The sequence below is a fragment of the Cryptotermes secundus genome, unplaced genomic scaffold (genome assembly GCF_002891405.2).
Source record: "Cryptotermes secundus unplaced genomic scaffold, Csec_1.0 scaffold152, whole genome shotgun sequence".
Taxonomy (NCBI): domain Eukaryota; kingdom Metazoa; phylum Arthropoda; class Insecta; order Blattodea; family Kalotermitidae; genus Cryptotermes; species Cryptotermes secundus.
Window position 1 is genome coordinate 947,732 of NW_019720705.1, and position 17,214 is coordinate 964,945.

A 17,214-nucleotide genomic window follows, 5' to 3' on the forward strand; every position below is an offset into this window, starting at 1 on the left:
TTTATTGTTCGTTGCTCACTTATCATATCTTGAATCATGAAGATCGATGCTCTACGTTTCTCCGAAACTCAAGTGAACTTCTACAGGACTACATGACGTCACATCTGAGAATACAGCCATATAAAACTAAAGAATACTACTCATTCAATTTTCTGTTCAAAGTAATTTAAGTATTTATGACCTTGGCCACCCATAATGTATATTAGTGTTTCAAATGATTAGCGAAATAAACAATTGTTTACTTAAATTCTGTTAACCATATAATCTCTATGATGCGGTAGCAACGTGTTTCTTACACGATAGGAATTCAATTCTTAAATATCATTCATAGAAATTTTGTCCTTCAAAATATAACATAAGGGACATTATCAGATCCAAAAACTTCCCCTTCTATTCAATCTACGCGTAAAATGACATAAGGTCACGCGAAGACTCTTCGAAAACTGGCCTTGAAGTCCCAATACATTTTTAGCGAAACTGGTGAAGGGAAGATAATGATGAGGAGCAGAAGACAGAAACTTTCTCTGATGAAGCCTAATGTTAGGCATATTCCAGTTACTAATAATGGGTTTATCGATTTATAACCGCTAATTATATTCATTAGTTCGTTATACGTGTAAGGTGGAGGAACATATTACGACTTCAATCTAAGAGTGAGAACTTTTATTAAAACTCATCTTTCTTGATGATAAGGTTCAGAGTATTCCCCGCAATACGCCTTATTTTTGCAATTCTTCCTGTCTACTAAGCACTGAACGGCTGTGGAATAGTGGATAAGACAAAAATCTAAAACAACTGAAAATGTTGTCCAGACTGTAAACGTATGGCGTCCATGTCTGGAAGCATTCCAGCATCAGATGTGAAAATAATTGAAAGGAGAAACTCTTGTGAAATAACGATCAGGTAACCCATGTGCCAGAATATCATGGTTACAGATGTGAGAAGGCAATGTTCTTTCATTGTTTTCAAATAGATTTCCTTAAACAGTTGCATAAAGAATCTTTACTATTGTATAATGAAAATGACTTCAATTGGAAATGTTTCAGACTTCCTACAGACGATGCAAGAACTGATGACTGTGATAGATGTGTGTCCCTTCATTGCAGCTTTTGTAGTATGTTATGCAACATGCCTGTACTGTATAAATTGATAGCATCCTCGCCCAAGTTTCTTCGGCCTGATAATGGAGACAGTATAGTTTATATCCCCTTATAATTATAAAGGGTGGAGAGGGCAGTAGACACAAGGCGTATTATGACGTCACCATTATTTATAGCAAGTAGATCTGAAAATATCGTAGAGTTGGTCGGAGTTTAATTACTGTGAGCAGTGTATCATGTCCACCAACTACCAGTGTCTCCTTAAAACCACTGAGGTCTCTCTAAGTAAGCTGCAAGAGCTCGAAAATTATCGCGTGTCCGTTGCTACCTCCACTTTGGGCAACCTGAATATTTGCGCGGTCACAGGTTAAGAGTCTCAGTGTTACAAAAATCGATTGATATTATTAAAGTATTTACGTGACTGGATACCATGTCTATTGTGCTTTCTGGGGATGGTATTAGGAGCTCATTTATTTTGTTTCTTTAACTTTATTCAGAGATGAGCGAGAACATTGCAACTCCTGTAATACGGCCACTGTCAATTAGGCTAATAACGCCAAGCGTTTTATTTTACGTTTTATCAAGTTTTAAGTGAAAATAAGCTAAATCTACATTTTCCATTAGAAAAATTCACTTCTATATAATAACATAATCTGTCATATGTTGATGTTTTCAAGTTGCGTTCTTTTCCATCATTTGCCTATCATTCGTCTATTGTTTTTTTTTTATATTCTAGAGTTTTGGTCTAAAACTCTGACAGTGTTCTTTATAGACCACGATGAAAAATTCAAAGTTGTCAGGGCACAGTGATCAACAAAACAATTGAAACAATTAATATGTTATTGGACATTATCCATCATCTTGTCTATTCTTAAAAAACCGTCCTGTTTCATTTAAAAGACACAACGTTTCTCCGGAGATAGGGGCTATCTCTGTATATTGGACCCAACTGAGTAGGTTTTACCTGAGGACGGGGAAAGAATCCAATCCCCGAAAAGTTGTGTTTTTGAAAGAAACAGGTCTGTGTTTTTAAGAATAGACAAGATGATGGATACTGTCCAACAACATATTCATTGTAACAATTTACCACCGTCACAAACTTTTAAAAACAATTGAAGTTCTCTGCTTCTGCTATAAATTCTGGGAATCTCCTTGCAGCTTCATTCACTTCATGACTGGATTAATTGAGAGGTATCTCATATGAAGAAGCTTGCTTGCAGATTCTGCAAACAGCTCCACCAAAGTATCGTCCGTTTACAACAAGTTGATTTTGGACTTACAGTAAATCACATATGTAGGTTTGCTGTTCAAATATGCAAGGAACACAGCGTGTAGAATCCATGGAAAGACAGAATGATGGGAAATTGCTGGTTTGAACTTTGTGAAGAAACCAAGGCTTAACTCTGTAGAAAGCAGAAAATCTCATCTAAGGCCGACTGACAATGTGTAGTAGATGATTTCCTCAGACTCTTGAGCAAACTATGGACGCTACGAAGTTGCGCAAACGACCTCATTTAATATACAGTGTGGATGAGACAGAACTTAGATTTTTTTGCAGTTCTGGTAATCAGAAACTGCAGGCTGCAAAACGCAGCAAGATATCATAGCGCTAATAGAGGAGAAAGAAGGGAAACCGTGACAATAGCGGTCTGCACGTGTGGAAGTGGAAGCAGTTGAATTCTCTCAGTGGTTCTGTGTAAAGAAAAGTATATGAAGCTTTGAGCTTAAATAATTGTTCTTCTGCTACTTATATTCCTTCAATAAATTTTCATCTTTATAAGTTTTATTTCTGTAAAACAACTTCCGATGTGACTGGCTTTAATATCCTGTCTGTGGAGTAAAAATTTCAATCCGCCTTTTCTTTAATTCACGTTCCCTTTCAGATTAAGAATGAAAATATTAGAAAATACTGTACGTCTCTGAAATTATGAAGGTTGTTAGTTTCTGAATAAATTAAGATTTGGTTACTTCTGACAAAGAGCTGGAAAATTGTGACTGATTAACTGAGTTTGTGGCGTCATTTATCCCTCTTACCTGATTGTATCACAATCATCCACGCCATCCTACTTACAAAGAAACAAACTTACTGACTAGGTAACTAATTCGCTCACTATATGGAGCCAAGTCCTTGAGTAACAGCAATTCACTCGGGTACTCAGTTGTTTCATATTATTTTATGGAACCCCATGGCTCATTACCGTGTTCTCAAGAGCCCTTTACTGGTCCATATCCTGAATCAGTTAAGGGCAGTCCATATGACCCCATTCTATTTCTATAAGATCCATTTTAATATTATCCTTCCAGCCAGTATACCTACACTCATTTAATTACGCAAAATGCAATAAGAACTTATCGATTTATGTAACAAAATATTTCATAATTGCCATTCTTTACGTCGCTTATTACACGGCTTCATGACGTTCTTCATTCTGTTGCTGCTGAACGCTTTGGACGTTTCAGTGGATGTTCTTTAGCGTATCTGTGCCTGTGTTCAAGGTTCTCTCTCATGAGAAAAGACAGATCACCTGCTCTTTAATTTTAATTCTTAAACTACAGATTTTAGCCTACAACTGTGTTTCAATTTTAAAATGGTTCTGTGGGGTAATTGTACCTTATGTCGGGAGCTGTATTTCAGATGTTTCGGAGGAAAATACTATTTTCATCGTCAAGACCGAAGTTAGTTAGTGAGGGAGTGGGCCGCGCCACAGCTCAGGCGGCTAGTCGCTGACTTCCCACCGCGGCGGCCCGGGTTCGATCCCGGAAATGTTCAAGTGGGATTTGTGGTGGACAAAGTGGCACTGGGGCAGGTTTTCTCTGAGTACTTCGGTTTCCTCTGCCAATCTTCATTCCACCAATTTCTCCACAATCACCTTCACCTGTCATCTGGGGCTGGTACACTAGGCCAGAAGTGGCCGCAGTACAAGGGACTTAGTCCCACCCCACTAGCAATAAAAAATAGTGAGGGAGTGCAATGTTATTATAGGCCGGCGGTCCAAAAGAAACAAGGAAGGGGGAGAAGAATAGGGGCTAGTCTTCTGTCTGCACCGATGGGGACTGCAAGCAGGGACTGAGCAGGACCGGATGGCAGTTCCACAACCCCCCCCCCCTGGACCTGTAGCACCTACAGAATAACACTCAGTCGCCTTACTCGCTTGGTGTCAGGAGACGGAGGTGAAATCTTCATCCGAAACGTCGGAAACACAACTCATTTCCACAGAGTATCAACACACAAATGGAGGACGAGTATTAATTTTAAATTTGTTGAATTTTCTATTTAGGACTTCGTACAAGAAAATAATTAGAATGTGAGGCTTTTTTCAAATTATTCAGACCAAATGTCTCGATTTATGACAGGAAGGAGATAATTATGATGATCCTAATGATTGATTCATGTCTGTGCTTATTAGTTGCCAAGAATTAACCACTGTGTTGAAATTTTTTAATCCATCTTTCACTATCTCTTCTTTTAATTAAAGATGTTTTAGCTGATTAGCATGTTTTAAATTTATGTAAAGCTAAAAAATAAATAAGCAAATCAAAATCCTGAGTTTAGAGACATTAATTAAAGCAGACAATAAAAATTAATCTATCAAAATATTTCATGCAACAGTTTAGATCCCTGTAAGAGACTATGGAGGCCCATAGTGTTGAAAGGCGTCGAGGCTTCCACATTTTCTAGACAATTGCCTAACGGATGATGGTGAGCTCCTCAGCCTAACACGCCGGCCGCCATTTACTCCCAGCAAGTTTCTTGGCCCTCATTTCTCTTAGAGTCTGAGTCGACGCCAGGGCCATAGTGCGGCTGGAATGATTAGGTCAATTGAAAAAATTCCAATGACTTCATCGGGGGTCGAACCCTCGATCTTCCGGCTTGTAATACAGTGCCTCAACAAACTACGCTTCCGGAAAGTCGCTGGTGGGAACATCTACGTATCATAACCCTATAGGACTCCACTTCCCCCCCCCCGGCACTACAGCCCCAGTGGGCCTAGGCCTACCTCCATGAACTTCTCCGTTCACTTCGGTTTTTCTAGATCTTACACATTCAGTAGGACTCTTTGGGTGGGTGATCAGCTCGTCGCAAGGCCTCTACCTGTACACAAACACAGAAAAACGCACACAAACATCCATGCCCTAAGTGGGATTCGAACCCACGATCCCGGCTTCCGAGAGCGAAGACAGTGCATGCCTTAGACCGCTCGGCTACCGTGACCGACATAGGATTCCACTGCTCACTTAATATTTTTAGGTGTGATTATGAAGTCTTTCCATAAAATGAATCAGAGTCCATGTACCTGCAGGTGGTACGAATAATCTCATAAGGGAACCTGCATTGTCAGACATAATTGGAGCTGGTATAAGACACATTTTTGACAACTTTCATTTTAGAATTATATCTGTGTACGGAGTAGAGTTTCCTTGAAAGGAAAGAAGCGACTTTGTTTTGTCAAGTTCAGAACATAGTTTAAAGCAAAAGTAAAGTGCAGAATGCGCACGTGTGGGTTTCTTTCGAGACCGAGGTGAACATCAACTGAAAACTGATGAGAATTGGTGACTTAGGCTGCCCAAAAACCGAGATAGCGAATTCAGAGTCCTCCCACGTATGTGTCAGTTTTCTTCAAAGCTTGTGAACATATAATATCCTACAATTCTCTAAAATGAGGGGATGTATCGTGGACTAGGCAGTATTCATTGGGCACCTGCGGCATGGGGGTGCTGGGGAGGGATTTTCAGGATTCAACGGATTTCAGAATTCCGGGAGAAAACACAACAACAAAAAAGCGGTCAGAGGTATAACTGCTTCAAGGTAATTTGGCCAGGAAATTCGAAAATCCAGGCCAACAGTGTCACGGGGCATTAGGGCCCGCCATGTCGACATGCAGTACCAGATTCTAGTGTTCTTTGTTACCACGAGGATGAAGATATGGAGCAGACAAAGCACGTAACATCATACCATCCTTCGCCTAGAGGTCTGCTTCCCTTTTTATAAAATAAATCATGAAACTCTCCAAACTTTGCTCCTGACGTCATTCTTTCTTCTTGCACTCTTCGCATTGCGATCGATAGACTCGGCTCTCTCTCTCCAGTGACGTCATGGCAGTCAACTTTACTGCTCCTAGTCATGACCTGATAGGATGTGATGGGCGGTGCCTGTAGCACGTATTAAATACGTATGAAAATTATAGAACTTTTTGTCAGAAAACGCGAAATAAAGAGGCAATACGGAAGATCTGGACCTAGATGGAAGAGTAATATTAAGTTGTATCTGCATTGTATTCTTCCAGGGCCGAGGCCCTTTGTCGCGTTTCGTAATAAGTTCATTTTTACGGTAAGGAGTTTTTAGTCTCATGTTCAACACCTAAGCTGGAGGACACCCCCCTTGTCTGCTGTCCTCGACTCCTTAATCAACCCAAAGAGGATAAGAAAGGCAGGGCTTGAAGCAAGAATTCAGGAGAAGAGGAATGCATATAGAATATTGGTGGGAATGCCAGAAGGTAAGATACCACTAGGAAGACTGAAACGTAGGTGGGTGGATAATAATAAAATGGATCTTAGAGAGATAGGCTGGGGTGGTACGGACTTGATTGATCTGGCTCAGGATAAGTACCAGTTGAGGGATCTTGTGAATACGGTATTGAACCTTCGGGTTCCGTAAAATTGTGCCCTGTTCTTCAGTAACTGCACAACTGACAGCTTCTCGAGAAGGACTCAGCTCCATGAAGTTATCTGCTTTGTATATACAGCACCGAACGAAATAAAAAAAAATCTATAATTTCTGGCATAATATTAGAGTCTCTACAGCTTTAGCATTCATGCCGCATTCCGGTCCGTGTTTCTTATTGCCGTTCTGTGAAAGCCAATTGACTTTAATTTTCTTTTTTAAACCATTCTATGAAAACTTACATTGGGTCTTAAGTAAAATTTAATATATATGTTCACGGGTGGAGAAATTGCAATTTTAATAAAGGTCTTGAAAATGAATTTTACTGAGCTTAGGATTTTAAATGTGACACAAAATGTTAGGCCTAAGGCAGATTATTCGCAGAAGTTCAGTTTATGAAGACTTTTAAGAGACATGTGTCAGTAGTTGCTCCATTATGTTAATATTATATTACAGTACTGTGTTTAGGTGTGACGTGGGATTATTTTAACTCATAGACTTTCTGCATTACACCGTCCCTACACAAAAATCAATGTAGTACATAAACTTTGTTTTAGTTAGCATTCCTGGCTACATGTCTCAGTCTTAAGTGGAATTATAGTCCTACTGAAGAAGCGCATGTAGGAGTATATTGCGCTGACCACGCGGCACCCTCTATCCGCTAAAGTTGGTACTATCTTCGCCGACAACCGTCGGTAGCTTGGTCGATATAGTTCGCTTGCGGACTAAAATCAAGGATTAAAAAATGTGCTTACTCCCAAAACGAATTAAAAATTTGGCATATATAATGGAAATATATCACTTTTCCCCTTGACGAAGGAAATAAATTTTATTATTTAAATAAATTTCATGCTTTAAGGGCTATCAAAGGAAATCTTCCTGATTATCTTTCTGCTTTTTCCTCCATCTGCACAGTCTTCTATGCAAGGCTACATGGACTCTCAATTTGACAAAGCAGCCTTATTTAACTCAGGAGAAGAAAAATGATATGTGACCGTCGAAACGTTACTGAAAAAGGTTGAGTCATCACACTGCACGCATACCGGTCATTGTCCCTTTGTTTGAGGTGTATTAATTATAAACGTCAGTTCTGGAATAGGGCCGAAACATCATGTATGCGAAATATATAAGCGCCAGTAATTAGTGTCTAATATTAAATGATGTGCAGTAATGAAGGTGCACAAAAACACTTCATAAAACAACTTGAGGTAAAGCTATCCCTGTAACATGCCATGGAGGGCTATATGGTTGTAAGACGTCGAGGCTCCCACTTTTTTCTAGAAAATCGGCTCAAAAAATGGCGGTTAGTTTATTATCCTTCCGCGCCGGCCGTTCTTTACCCCCAAGAAATCTCGTGGTACTTATTTCTGTTAGAAGCTGAGTCGACCCCGGGGTAATATTGCGACTGGAAGGATTAGGTCAATTAGAAAAATTCGATGAACTCATTGGGAATCGAACCTGCTACATTCTGGCTTGTAGGAAAATTCCTCAACCATCTACGTTACAGCGTGCCCCATAAAATTCTTCCATATTCGATAAATTTTTTTATTGTAGAAACGAAAATTAAGATTGACATATACAGTGTATAACTAAGGGCCCGTTTGAACACGGTAATGAACTTGGGGACCATAGTTCATTCATTCATCAGTAATCTGTCAGACGACAGGTCCACAGCCTCTTCCAAAACAGTTTCTCCACTTAATGCGATCTTCTGTTTTTGGAAAGAGACTATCCAGGAAAAGTGATAATGAGGTAGTTTTTCCATTTGCTTTCCACATCGCAGTACAGCAGCCGTTCAAACCACTCTGGTCACGCCTGTTGCTATACGAACTTGAACCATCTCGAGCATCATTTGCTCTGTGCTTCAAGTCACTGCTGATGACGCTGCTTCCGGCATCAGTTTTCGGTGTCTCTCTTCGTCTGATGCCTACCCTTTGACCTGTCCAGCAAGGGAGGCCCTGCCAGTAGCTACGCTACCGCTGGTATAGTTCTCAGGGTTCTTGGCTTACTCAAACCCCCTCACCACGATAAGGTGGAGACACCAACGAGGGTTTTTTTCTTATTTTTGGTGGGCCGATCCCGGAGGTACTGCAATACCGGGCCAACCCGTGACAGAAATGGAGCAAGCCCCTAGCACTCCGTCATTTTCCAAAAATCAGTTTAATATTCTGGTCCTGCGATTGGAAATTTTGAAAAAATTGGAAAATTCTTAAGTAGCTGAACGACTGGCGGCTTCCCAAGAAGGACTAATCTCCATGGAATTAGGTAGTTAGTTAGTTAGTTAGTGTATTAAATACTTTGGGCTTAAAGTCCTCAACTCACTGAATATGAAGTGTACTACCTCCTCGGTTGTAAGGTCATTAGTCTGGTGGAAAGCCTTGTTCCTGAACCTGAAGATGGAAGAAATACGCTCCTCCGAACTCTCGAAAGACTTCTATTAGAATACCCCGCGTTACGTCCCAGAAGACAGCACTCTGTACTTTGTTTTCATTTTGTTATGTCTGACATGACTAACCCCATGTCTCACGAAAGAAGAGGGCATCTAGAATTGAATTACGGCAGCTCACGGGGACCTCCCCCTCTACAAGGGAATGCTGTAAACTTTGTGGATAGTTTCCATCATTATGCCCTATAGAAGTTAGGTTCTAATTCTCAGCACAGGGAACGGAGTTTATTAAGCACTACGAAGTGTAATGATCGCTGTTATTCAAACCTGTATTATGAACAGACAAGTTGACGTCTTGTAGTGACTACACCCTACAGTGGATATATATGGGAACCATTTGCGGAAATACAGAAGTTCTTCGCTCTGGTAACCTCTAATTTCACGGAAATTTCAATTCACAACCAATGTCTTTAAAACACTGCAGAACTTGTGATAGGTAAGATTCGTAGCACGTCTTATAATTTATAACTTTAGCTACATACAAGTATATTGTGTGATAAAATCTGTTTTGTTTAAATGTGGGGCAAGGGGTTCGACGGTTTATTTTTCTAGAATATATATTACCGAATGGTAAAGCGATTGATCGCCGATCACGGTAGCCGAGCCGTCTAAGGCATGCACTGTCTTCGCTCGCTCGGAAGCCGAGATCGTGGGTTCGAATCCCACTCAAGGCATGGATGTTTGTGTGCGTTTTTCTGTGTTCGTGTACAGGTAGAGGCCTTGCGACGAGCTGATCATCCACCCCCCCCCCAAGGAGTCCTACCTTATGTCTAAGATCTAGTAAAACCGAAGTGAAGCGTAGAGTTTCATGGAGGTAGGCCTAGGCCCAAATGGGGGCTGTAGTGCAAAAAAAAAAGGCTTTTGATCAATGAAGAATGGGAAAGTATTCTTGGGGCTGAGGGGAAGCATAATGTCCTAAGTCATGAAGAACGTAGGGACTTACGTCGCCGCAGCCATTGATTGATGGATTGATTGATTGATTGATTGATAATCGAATTCTTTCACCATAAAATATATTACAGTCCTAGCACGTACAGTTCACTGCAAAGTAACCTCATCTCCTATGCATGTGTCTCTTTTTATGAGTGTAGTGAAAACAGTTTTAGGGTCGTAGCCATTAAATATCTATAAAAGTAATTTCGATTTCATGAAATAGGAAGAAACGTTTGATCGCCCGGTACCACATAGCCGCAAAAGTATAAAATGAATATGGAGAGCGTTTACTGTATCGCATAGCTCATTAGACTTGAGTCTTAGTAACGCTGTATGTCATACGACACTGATTAATATTGTGGCATGCAGAACCATTACTAGGCAGAGACCACGAAAGAAACAGCTATACAACAGCCTTTGCTAAGTAACGGCTTCTCAGAAGAAGAATGTTTCCAGGGAAACAATTGCACAGAAATAATGGAATGATGTTTTCTTTGTGGTCCATGCCGAGATGTTATAAACAAGGCAGTGACTGATTTCCGTTGAGTTGGTTGGCGAGTGACTGAGTTGGTTACTGAGTTAGTGAGGCAGTTAGAGGACTGTTTCGATACAGTCGTTGCGAGGCGTTGTTGTGAGAACCTAGTAGCTGAGGCACGGGGATGGTTCAGGAACCCAGAGCAATTGGGAAGTCCGCCGTTGGAAGCTGTCAGCAGAAGACTGGTGTAAGCACATCAGGCTGAGAAAACATAGTAGGTGTTGTAGTGAACAGTAGAGTGTGCGAATTAGCGACAGCTTGTAGTTACGGATCTGTAAGGGTTCAATAAATCCAGTTACCGATCCAAACCCCGTCTATTGTCACTAATATCATATGGCAGTATATTTTACAATCTACATCATCTCGTTTTTTGCAAGAAACTCGCCGTTTCGAACGTTCTTGGGAAAGTACAAGACCACGCATTCTCACGTTCTATTATGATGCGGTTTATGGGTTTGGTTTGAACTAAAGTAATGTCGTTGTTTAGAGGTCATATGAATAATTTTATTATATCTTCGAGATATTTCCTGTTCCCTTCTCCCGATGTTGATCTCCTGCATTTAAATGTTACATACTTTTTTTTTTGCTAGTGGGGTGGAACTAAGTCCCCTGTACTGGGGCAACTTCCGGCCTATTGTACCTGACCCAGATGATAGGTGAGGGTGATTGTGGAGCAATTAGTGGAATGAAGATTGGCAGGAGAAACCGAAGTACTCACAGAAAACCCGCCCCAGCGCCACTTTGTCCACCACAAATCCCACTTGACCAGACCCGGGATCGAACCCGGGCTGCCGCGGTGGGAAGCCAGCGACCAACCACTTGAGTTGTGGCGCGACCCCTTACATACCTTGATTATTAACACTATTGTTGCCATGGAATAGATATTATTTTATTTAATGAACCCAGTAAAATAGGTTTCATATATTTAACATATAATAGAGGCTAAAGGTTCGGCCACACAGAGCGCAACGCTACGTACGCTGTGTACGCCCTGAGACGCAGCTAACATAGAGAACATAGCGTACGTAGCGTATGGAAGTCCGTGTGGCCAGTCACATTGGCAAGCGAGATATTTTTCTGTTCGTATAGCGAACATAGCATACGTAGCGTGCGTCGCGTACTTAGCGCTGTGTGGCCGAACCTTTAGCCAGCTTCCGGAAATTTGTATTTCTTTAACCTAAACCAGATGATGAGAAATGTTCGAAATATATGTCAATATTGGCATTTAATGAGCCGAACAAAGTAGGTTTCATACTTTCACCTGATGATGGAGATGTAACCAGACCCAGGAAAGTTATGGTTCTGTCACCAAAAAGAAAATTATTTGTCAAGTAATCCTTTGAAATTCAACTGATATTTCGGAGGGATATATCGTCCCCATTTTCAGTGTTCAAGAATGAGTCGAGCAAGAAACAAGCGTGAAGCTGGTATATTCTTCGACGTTGAAACTGGAGGTGACACTTTCGTCGACAACATCGGTCGACTTTCAACAAAAAACACGGGGCTATGACCACCGCTGTGAGAACCCAAAAATCCTACAAGTTGAAGAAAGCAGTCTTCCTGGATGTGGCGCCCTGTGGATATTGTGTTAACCCACGTTTCGGTGGATCGTATCGCCTCCATCTTCAGGGTAGAGGAAAAAAGAAACTATGGCCCTAGGCTCGACTCTCTTCCCTTATACACTGAAAATGGAGGCGATATTATCCTCCGAAACGTCGGTTAACACAATATGTACACGTCGCTACATCCCAGAAGACTGCTTGCTTCATAGTCACCTCCGTGAAAACCTCAAATCTTAAATCCGACAAGTTATTTGTCAGTTTATTTATATATCTTCATGATAACCAATCGACTGAGTGTATGTCATGTGAAGTAAAATACTGTGATAAGCTTGGCTGCTATTTGATAAACTCTGATGGAAAATAAACGAAGAAATATAGAATGAGCTTCTGCTTTACTCTAGTTTCCTCTATATGGATTAACATCCTCAGGTAAGATACTGAAGTGTATGCGGTAAGTGGTGCAGAGGGACGTGAAATTTTGGATTTCTTGCTCTTTCGTGTACCGTACGGCAGGAAATGGAATGTGGAAAGCTTTCATCTGCAGGAACTTCAGAATAAGAGCCTGGAGACGGCACAGAAGACTTCTGTGAAATCATCCGAAAATTTTCACAATGGCCAAGTTCACTTCTAATATGTAATGGCTTCTTAAACGAAAAAAAGTCTAGCTATCCCAGCCTGACCAGCGATTTTCACATAACATGTTCAGAGATATTTTCGCGCCTGACTTACATGTGGATAATCGATAAAATGTTTCTCACAGTCACTTAAATCTACAATGTGCATGTTCATTTTCCGTTCTTCTGTCAGATTAGATTAATATCTTAAAATTTGCGTGATCGTCCTAATATCCGTAATCTGAAAATTCGTCACTAAGAATTGAAAGTTACGAAATGTTACCGAGAGTTTCGGACTTACACAGCGGAGGGAATATTAGCTTATCAAGGACCTCACTTTCTTAAGATTCATTGTCGTTATCTCAGACTACAACGCGTCGAATTGTAGGAAGATCGGTGAATGAAGAGTGGCCTAGGTGGCCTTCGTTAGGATAATTCTGCATTCATTGTCCACTCATCTAAAATTACTAATATTTGCAATGTCAGCAGTAGGAATAAATAACATATCTAGTGTGTTATATTTCACTGTTACCTCTCCGAATAAAATCTTGGAATTGCTTCATACATATTTGAAACCGTTATAAATGTTAAGTTCATTTAGATAATGTTCACATTTCAGCATCAGCTTATACAAACACACTTTTTTTTTCTTGCAAAGATCAATGCGAGAACGCTGTTTAGGGGAATAATTACAAATTTTCTTGGAATCACAGGAAACAAACACAATCTCTGCACAGAATGTACGTTTTTGTTTGTCATCAGAATGCATTGTAGACCTGCATTACACTTCAAATGATTAATCAGCTTAAATCAGCTCGAAGTAAATTCCATAAATTTTTCCTGCCCTGTAAAGCGACTTTTAGCCGAAACACAGATGCTTTGCACACACTTCCGTAGATATGCATTGTTAAGAAGAGGTTATATGAATCTTATCTATAGTTGTCTTGCCTTTCCATACTTTCTTTTGTGTACGCATTCCGTACGGTTCCGCTAATCCAATTGCAGCAAGTCCTCCCTCTTCTGAGAGGGGATAGGACTTAGTTAACTCTCCCCTGGAGTCACGGGGGAGCTCTAAGTTGATGTAACTACAGTGCCGTTCTCAACGCGCACCGTGGGGCGCTTCTCATGGTCGATACTCTGAGTAGCTCGGCTACTCAGCACCGGCAGAAGCTCGGCTCATGCTCACCCAGGATGCCGAGCGGTGTCGGAGAAACGGGCGACTTTGCTAAACCGCTAAGAAAGACCGTGGGAAGCCATAGGGATGTGAGACGTCGAGGCTGCCACATGTTCTAGACAATTGGCTAACAGATGGCGGTGAGGTTGTCAGCATCACGCACCGGCCGCTCTTTACCCCAAGAAGATGCCTGGTACTCATTTCTATTAGAGACTGCGCTGATTCCAGGACCATAGTGCGGCTAGGAGTGTGAGGTCAATTGAAAAATCTAATGAACTCGCAGGGAATTGAACCCGCGACCTTCCGGCTTGTAGTATAGTGACTCAGCCAACTGCGTTACAGCGTGGCTATAGCTGCAGCGTTTGCGAGTTTTATTCGGGAAGATAGGCCATCTGGCCGAAGTTTCTGCGCTTATTCTCTGTCGCCTACTTCCGGATGATATCTTAAATTAGTCCCAAGTCACTTCTTTCCAGCCCATATCCAGTTCGTTACTCAGAGCTATCTTTTACTCCATGTATTATGGGAACGAGTGAATGCCGTCCTCAGTAACACTGACAGTTGCGTCGTTGGTACGCGGTTATTGCAATTTGTACCACTTCAGCTAGGTACAGTCCGGTTGGAGATCCGAACATAACGTGTGACTTCGGCTTCCAGGACTAGTCCGTGTCGAGTATTGAGGGGCAGTTTACGCTTTGGCAAAATCTGCAATGCCCATCTTCAGGGTTAATAACTTTTGCATAGTTATTGGTAGGTCTTTTGCATCTCTTCATGTATAAAAAATCCTAATGACTAGATTTCAAGAATAATTACGGAGGATTTTCTTCCATAAAATTTCCTACGTAAGGCGTGACAAGCTCTGATTATTAGAGTAGATGGATTTTATGGAATGATATAAGATTCTTACAGTGTATTTAAATAGAAACTGAGCAGCTGCCTAGTAGGTCTATATCGTGAAAATGGTTTATTTTATTTTCGGTTTAGTGTCTTTGAATATTATCAAGTAGTTTCTGCCTAATTCACTCCGGCCTCAGACTTTGTTTGTCCTATTGTTATTGTTTTCGTTACCACGTTTCTTTCTTCCTAATAACAATAAACATTTATTCCGAAATTTCCTGCACCGTGCGAAGTAGGATAATAACTGCTAAAGAATAAATACGCGTAATTGTGGCCCACAAAGAAACAATGCGACTGTGAGGGGCTCACTCAGGGCAATATCTTCTCCATTGCTGTCTGGAGGGACGCTGGCCAGAAAGTCTCCTTCTTATCACGGTTTAAGGTAGGTCGTGAAACTGTGTTGAGGGTAGATCGATACGTTGGTCCTTGACTAGGCTAAGAAGGGGGCACGAGGTAGCGTAGTTGGTTGAGGCCCTACGCTACAAGCCAGAAGATGGCGGATCGAATCCCGATGAGGTGGATTATTTCAATTTACCTAATCCTTCCAGCCGCACTATGGCCCTAGGCTCGACTCAGCCTCTAACATAAATGAGTATCAGGAATAAACTTGAGGGGGTAATGGGCGACCGGCGCGTAAGGCTGACAACCTCACCGCCATCTTTGAGCCGATTTTCTAAAAAATGTGGGAACCTCAACATCTCAAACCCTTAAGGGCCTCCATGGCCTGTTACAGGAGCTCATGTACTTTTTTACTAGGCTAAGAATGGTGAGTTCGTCGATCTCAGGGATAAGCACCGCAGCTCTGATAACCGGAACAGAAAACCTCCATTGTGGGGGCACGTTAGTTGGTAGATGATGGATGCTCATAATAGCGAAGCAAAACAGGTTAGGATATAGCCAAGAGTATTACAAGACCATCATGTCACCTTCCAAATAATGGTAAGATAAATGCTTTTACTTAATTACTGAAATGCATACACTTCTACATTTTCACTTAGTTACAGGTAGATGTCACTTATGTGGCATATGTTGTCTTCTTGTCGTAAGTATCTCCCTTCGACTACAATACTTCGTACAATGGCACCCTTCTCTGTTATTCTAAAGATCATTACTCGAGTTTTCTAGATATACAGACAGTAACGTTTCCTGGACTGCCTTTAACCTGATCCTCCCCACAGACTAATTACCCTCCACCCCGGCTCTCTCTTCCGAATTCTAATTACTGATTGTCTCCTTGAACCTCTATTTAGAAAGTTAAATGACATATTTTCGCAGAGGAACCGTCTTCATCGTACCAAAACTGGCATTACCAGTTTTCTCGTTGTTCACGAGACCTGTGGTACTAAGATAGGACTTCGTTAAACATTTCAAATTGCCAGGGGTGCAGATGGTGATTGGCGAATTTATTACAAAATCTTTGATCTTATAAATCATAAGCTTAGGATTAGATGGTGGGGATTTGGAGTCTGCTAATCAGCAAATTTTTCTTACAATTATTTGTCCGGATTATAAATTCGGCACATATCCAAAAATTTCCAAAAGATTTTTACAGACACACCTCCTAATATATTCTGATCTCGTAACTACATTCTGCCTTCCTGTATCATTTATTTTAAAACACATAGTCCCATTTGCCTTGGTATTCACACCTTATTGATGTAAGTGTATTGATTCAATTGTTGTATCAGTCAGATTTGTTCATCTATTGCATCTGCTTCAATATTTACCGCACCGAAAAATTTTCCCAATGTATTTCTTACGAACTTGTATGATCGATATATTATATTACGTAATAATTTCTTGTATGATGTGTAGCTTTTGAGATAATTGAAATGGGCGTCCTATCTTCAGAATAGTAAGCCCCTCAGTGTGAGCAAAAGCTCCGCGCCCTGAGCTAACATGCTCGACAGATGTGCTACAAATGAGATTTCAGAAAGCACAGACTTACAGTATGACTGCAATTATATCCCTGTCTCTTTTCATATGCGAAGTCCGTAACACTTGTCAGGTTGTGATGACACCATATTATAAATTATTCCGCCCTGCTTTTAACGCTAACGCCAGGCGGAGTGGAACCGCCAACAGAGGCAGAGATGTTTTCGTTCAGTCGTGAATGCGACTGTATATCAGAGTGGGTAAGATATTTTCGTCCTTTCGTGAATGCGTTTGGATGTCGAAGCGAGGAAGATATTTTGGTCCTTATGTCAATGCGGTTGGGTGTCAAAATGGGAGAGAAATTTTCATCCGTTAGTGAATACGGTTGGATATTGAAACGGGTTTCTCTATATGTTTGG

General features: G+C 41.0%; 1 protein-coding gene and 1 pseudogene across 1 annotated transcript in view; one reads left to right on the plus strand and one right to left on the minus strand.

The window, feature by feature from the left end:
- The window catches only part of LOC111871114, a 538,192-nt gene that overhangs the window by 140,612 nt on the left and 380,366 nt on the right, over nt 1–17,214 (plus strand). The gene's annotated exons all lie outside the window — the stretch shown is intronic.
- Nucleotides 8,826–8,943, minus strand: LOC111871600 (annotated as a pseudogene).